This window comes from Bubalus kerabau, chromosome 7 (genome assembly GCF_029407905.1).
Source record: "Bubalus kerabau isolate K-KA32 ecotype Philippines breed swamp buffalo chromosome 7, PCC_UOA_SB_1v2, whole genome shotgun sequence".
Lineage (NCBI taxonomy): Eukaryota > Metazoa > Chordata > Mammalia > Artiodactyla > Bovidae > Bubalus > Bubalus kerabau.
This window is the reverse complement of record NC_073630.1, coordinates 82,877,093-82,883,242: the sequence shown is the minus strand read 5'-3', so window position 1 is coordinate 82,883,242 and position 6,150 is coordinate 82,877,093. Positions and strand designations below refer to the sequence as shown.

The window sequence follows — 6,150 nt, the reverse complement described above, 5'->3', positions numbered from 1 at the left end:
GATTAGATAGTATTGCAGAAGTTTGGGGGGGAAAAGTGTGTAAATAGAAGCAATTAATAACAGCCTAATCCGAGAAAGATCCTGAGAGTTCAATGCCTAGGCAGGTTGATAAGAAGCCAGGTCCCTGAGGAGGAGAGAGGGGTCTGGGGCTCTTGAAGAGGAGATAGGGGTCTGGAATTCTCAAGGAGGAGAAAAGGACAAACTTTTTTTTTTTTTTTTTTTTCTTCTGTACATTCCTTAGTCTTAGACACAAAACTTTTTTTTTTTTTCCCTTTAATCTGATGATTACACAACAAATAACTCAGATACACTCTGAGTGTACAGTGTTTAAACTGTGTACTAAGGATTATATAACAACAATGTATCCTGCTTGAGGGCAGTTTCTGCTTCTTGAAACCCTTCAGTCTAATCTTGTTATCTTAAAATGTAAATTGTGGGAGTGGGTCTAGTAAGATCTTTACAATTTTGAGACATTCTTTTTATTTATTGTAATAACAAATTGAAAAAGTATGTAACTTCCTTTTCTAAGACTAGCAAGTAGGACAATCCCTGTCCCCCTTCTGATATCAGAAGCTTTCTCTGTCCCTTTTTATACTTTAATAAAACTTTGCTACACAAAACCTTTTGAGTGATCAAGCCTGGTCCCTGGTCCTGAAGTTCTTCAGAGATCACAAATCCAACATGGTTCACTGCAAGCTATCACTTTGAGGGATCTTCAGGACAAGGTAAGAACATTCAAGAGCTTTCTAGCCTCTCTGCTTTCTTAGTATACATGTTTTCTGCTTTACTTTACTAACTCGACAGTGTGCTTGTGTGAATGAATAACACACCCTGCACGAAACAAGTGATGAGCCTTGCTCTGTGGTTTCATGGTGCTTTGTAATGACTGTTCCAAAAAGGGGAGCCTTGTTGGGGTTGATGCCAACCTGCCAATGCCAATGCCCTTCACCCAACATCCCTGTGAGGGGAGAGGCAAGAAGCGGGCAAAGCATGTGGACCGAACTTTCCTTTCTCAGTCAACTTTTTCTGGTCTCTTTGACCCTTTTGTAATTGTGTGGGGAATTAGAACTACTAACCTAATCTGTTGGATCATAGACTTTCAATGTGATCCATGCCATTGCTATGTACTTTTACTTAGACCCCAAGCTTGGTAGTCATGAGGAACCCAGACTTACTAAGAACATGTTTGGGAGCAAGGTGGAGCTCTAGCTCCAGGAACATCTCTCAGGCTAGGGGTTACTCTCTTGCCTGCCTGCCTCAAGGGCCAGCGACCTGAAAGTGAGTCTTTGTCATGGTTATGCTTCTGATCTATGTGGATAGAAGCATTGCTGTTGACCATGAGGTTTTTGAGGACAGAAATTAGGAATTGCAGGCTCTGGTCATATTGGAAGTACAATGGGCTTCTTCCTTTGGTAGTGCTAACTGTTAGTGGATCAGAGAAAGCTCTACAGTGACTTTTGTCTCAACTCCTTAGATATTCCTTTTGTGGAATTTGCAGAAATGAACTGGAAGGATTGGCCTTAGTAGCTCGAGGACAATAATCACTTTTTCCTCGCTGAGCAACCCTCCACAACCTCTTTTGCTATCATATATACCAGTGTGGTGACACTCAGAATGGACATATTCGTTGTTGTTCATCCCTTTATGACTTGCCGCTTCTACTGTGGCCAAGACTGTACTCAGGAATAAGCACAGGCACACATAAGATGGATACTTCCCCTAGTAGTCCTAGCTTGGGAAACATTCAGGGAAGACTACTTTGCTCCTCCTTGAGTGGCATCAGAGGAAAAGGGCAAATCAGTCAAAGGTCTTGGTGGTAAGAAACTGAAAATGAACCTGAGATGCCATCAGGTCTACCCCTGGTGCATCTCCAACTTAACCCAGTAGTAGAACCGGGAGGGATGAGTTAGGCACCTGCATCGGTAAGGGACAGACTGAGTCCAACCAGGGAAGGAAAGCTTCCATGGAAAAATCTGTCTACACCCCTATCTAGAGTAGGGATGGATGCCTCTGGTGGAAAGAAGCCACGGCTATGGAAGTCGCTTTTTTCTCTTACAGATGGAAGTTAGCAGTTTCAGAACCACTCCTTTACAATATATTAAAAAAAAAAAAAACCTGGGACAAGTTTTAAAAGACACGCTTGATCTTCTTCTGTGGTATAGAATAGCCACTATATCCTTTGTAAGATGGGAAATGCTGGTGAGTTGAAGGCTCTCTTAATTATGATGTTTTACAAGTAGATCGGTTCTGTAGAAAATAAGGGAAATTGGTAGAAGTGACATACGTGTTGCTCTTTACCTCTCTGTGAGACATGCCAAACTTGTGTCCTAAGAGTGCAGATTTGGGTTTGAAACATATAGCTGCCTCCTGTCCTCTTACTTTGCCCCTGTATCCAGGGCTCCCAACTGAACAGGCTGAGGATCAGGCCACCCTTCAAGGAGGGGTTGCCCTGGTCTTGGTAGAAATTCAAGCAGTACCAATTGTGGTCAAGACTATTTTGAGGATCCAAAAACTACATAGAAGCCTTTACAGAACTAATTTTACTGTATGGCCTTACTTGGAGAAATGTAATGTATGTCTTGGGACAGACACTGACTCCTGACTTTAGAGCTTGAGTTTTGGGGGAAGCTACTGCTTTTGGAGATGAATGGCTTGAATGTGATATAAGGGGAAAGAGGGAACATGAAATAGCCCTCCTTCCTATCAGAAGCCATGCAGTTTCCATAACAGAGCCACTGTGCTGAATGTATTCTTGAAGGACTCAAGCGAGGACACATTGACTTGAAAGTATGTTAAGTTGGCTGACATAGAACAGGTAGAGAAGGAAACTCCTGGTAAATTCCTAGATAGACTACGGGAGACTCTCCACAAGTTTACTGACGTTGATCCTGAAAGTGCTTGGGAGGAATGATCTTAAAAGATAGATTTCTCATTCAGTCTTCTCCAGATATCTGTCATAAGTTCTGAAAACAGGTGTTTGGACCGAGTTGGTCTTTAGAAAAACTGTTACAGCTAGCTTAGGTGGTATATTTATATTAGAGAATATGAGGAGGAAAATAGGAGGCAAAAAAGAACCAGACAAAAGACTGAAGCCCCAACATGTTTGTTAAAGCTACTGTGAAAGAGCCTGAGGAAAAAAAGCCCAGAGGGACCCAGGTGAAAAGGGATGGGCTTGTTACTACTGTGGAAAGGAGGGGCATCTTAAGCGGGATTGCCCTCAGGTGTCTAAGCCACCCCCAACTTCTATGTCTGGTCTGCAAAGGACCATACTGGCAAAGAGACTGCCCTCTAAAGTGTAGGCCCCAGGTGTCAGACTCTCAAGGCAATTGGGACTGAAGGTGCCCAGGGTCCCCACACAAGTTTCAATCCTAATAATACTTGAGGAACCCTGGGTAGTAACAACTGTGGGGGGCCAATCAGTCGATTTCCTTTTGGACACTGGGGCAACTTTCTCTGTGCTCACTGAACCCCTTGGTCCACTTTCCTCCTGATCCACTACTGTAATGGGACTGTTAGGATGAGCCAAATGCTATTATTTCAGCCATCCTTTAAGCTGCAGCTGGGACTCTGTGCTATTTTCTCAAGTTTCTAATCATGCCAGAGTCTCCCTTACACCTTCTGGGGAGGGATATACTGAACAACGTCCAGGCCTCTGTTTTCAAAAATAAGGAACATAGTCTTTTTAACTGAACAAAATGTAAATCCTAAAGTGTGTGCTGATGGAAAAACTGTGGTTCACAAAATGCTGTTCCTGTCATTATCAAGCTCAAGAACCCTCACCTATTTCTACATCAAAAGTAGTACCCACTAAAGCCCGAGGTTAAGGAAGGGTTAAAACACATCATTGAAAGTTTAAAGGAACAAGGACTATTAATTTCCTGTAACAGTCCATGAAACACTGCTATTTTGTGTATAAAAATGTCAAATGGTAAATGGAAGGATGCTTTCTAAAGTTAAACCTATATTTAATCATCCTCTACCTATGACTTTAAGACAACTGAAAGGATTTGGGGGCATTATAGGCTACTGCAGCATCTGGATTCCAGGTTATGGGGAACTTGCCCAGCCTTTATATAAACCTATAACTGAAATTCAGCAGGCCCAAACTGATAAGCTGGTTTGGTCCCCAGGGTCTCAAAAGGCTTTTAAGACTCTTCACACTTCTCTCTTGTAGGCTCCCACTTTGAGCTTGCCCATAGGATCAGACTTTAGTTTGTTTCTTAGTGAAAAAAAAGGTTATGGACACATTCCTTAAGGGTAATCGCTACTATTGTTTTGTTAATGCCTGAAGCTCATAAGTTTATTAATGGGCAAAATCTTACTGTACTGACTCCTCATGGTTTAAGTGGGATCTTAAACTCTAAAGTCCAGAGTGACAATGGCTCCATCTTTAAAGCTGCAGTAACTCAAGGGGTGTTGAAAGCTCTAGGAATAGAATATCACTTACACTGTTCCTGGAGACCCTGATCCGCAGGAAAGTTGAAAACGTTAATGACATTATTAAAAGACACGCATGTAAGCTAACTCAATAAAAACAAGACAGTTGATGTAAAGTTTTACCCATAGCTTTAATAAGGGCTCAAACTGCCCCTAAGAAGAAGGGACTGCCTCTATGACAGACTGTTTTTGTGCACAGATATTGTCATAGATCCTAAAGCATTAGAATTAACTATATGACTCAGCTTTCAGCTTTTCAACCTTCTCATCAATTGAAGACTTCACTTGGCGGGTTTCTCTGCTTCAAGGAAAAGACTTTCTTCAGCTCTGTGAATACCTTCACCAACGACAATCATATGTGATGCCTCTTCTTGATTTGATGACATCTAGCAATCCTAAAATGGACTGATGTAACTATGGACATAATGTAACTTTTTAACTTGGTTTAATGACTATTTTTCCTTAAACCTGTAACTATAAAACAGGATGTGTTTCTAACCATCTGAAAGCTTTTAAGTTACAAATGGTTGTCCAGGCTCCTATGAATGCCACAACCTCCTCCAACTTTCTCTTGGGTTCCCAGGATCAGAAACCCTTAATATGAGAGTTAGGAGAATATGTTGCCTTAACAATTTAGGGACAACACCACTGAACAGCAGGAAGTAGTAATGAAAGAAAAACGAAGCCCCTTTCCCTTGGCAACATAATTCTCCTAAAAGAAAAAGGGGGAATGAGAGAGTCAATTCCTAGGCAGGCTGATAAGAAGTCTTGGGTCTCTAAGGAAGAGAGAGGGGTCTGGGGCTCTTGAAGAGGAGATAGGGGTATGGAATTCTAAAGGAGGAGGAAAGGACAAACATTTTTTTCTCTACATTCCTTAGTCTTAGACACATAAAACTTTTTTTTTTTTTTTTTTTTAATTCTTTAAGCTGATGATTACACACCAAACCTTGGTTTAAACTCTGTAGTAAGGATTATATAACAAAAATGAATCCTGCTTGAGGACAGTTTCTACTTCCTGAAAAAATTTAAACTAATCCTATTATCTTAAAATGTAAATTGTGGGGAGCGGGTTTAGTAAGATCTTTACAACCTTGAGATATTCTTTTGATTTATTGCAATAACTAATTGAAAAATATATAACTTCCTTTTCTAAGACTAGTGAGTGGGGTACCCTCTGACCCCTTCTAATGCCTATGTCAGAAGTTTTCTCTGTCCCTTTTTATACTTTAATAAAACTCTGCTAAACAAAAGCTCTTGAGTGATCAAGCCTGGTCCCTGGTCCCACAGCTAAATGTTTAGAAATCATGAATTCAACATCAGTCACCATAAGTTATCAATCCTGTTATTTTTTGGTATAATTTCATAGGATTTATTCTATTAGTATCAGTTCAGTTCAGTCACTCAGTCATGTCTGGCTCTTTGCAACCCCATGGACTACAGTATGTCAGGCCTCTCTGTCCATCATCAACTCTTGGAATTTACTCAAACTCATGTCCACTGAGTCAATGATGCCATCCAACCATCTCATCCTCTGTCGTCCCTTTCTCCTCCCGCATTCAATCTTTCCCAACATCAGGGTCTTTTCAAATGAGTCAGTTCTTCACATCAGGTGGCTAAAGAATAGGAGTTTCAGCTTCAACATCAGCCCTTCCAATGAACACTCAGGACTGATCTCCTTTAGAATGGTCTGGTTGGGTCTCCTTGCTGTCCAAG

The 6,150-nt window shown here is 41.2% G+C and overlaps 1 long non-coding RNA gene across 1 annotated transcript; it reads left to right on the top strand.

Annotated features, from left to right (window-relative positions):
* Positions 1-557: 557 nt before the first annotated feature.
* Positions 558-5,649, top strand: LOC129657248 (uncharacterized). Its single transcript, XR_008716637.1, has 3 exons — positions 558-725; positions 2,059-2,199; positions 4,683-5,649. It is a non-coding gene; the product is annotated as an uncharacterized LOC129657248 (long non-coding RNA).
* The last annotated feature ends 501 nt before the right edge of the window (positions 5,650-6,150 follow it).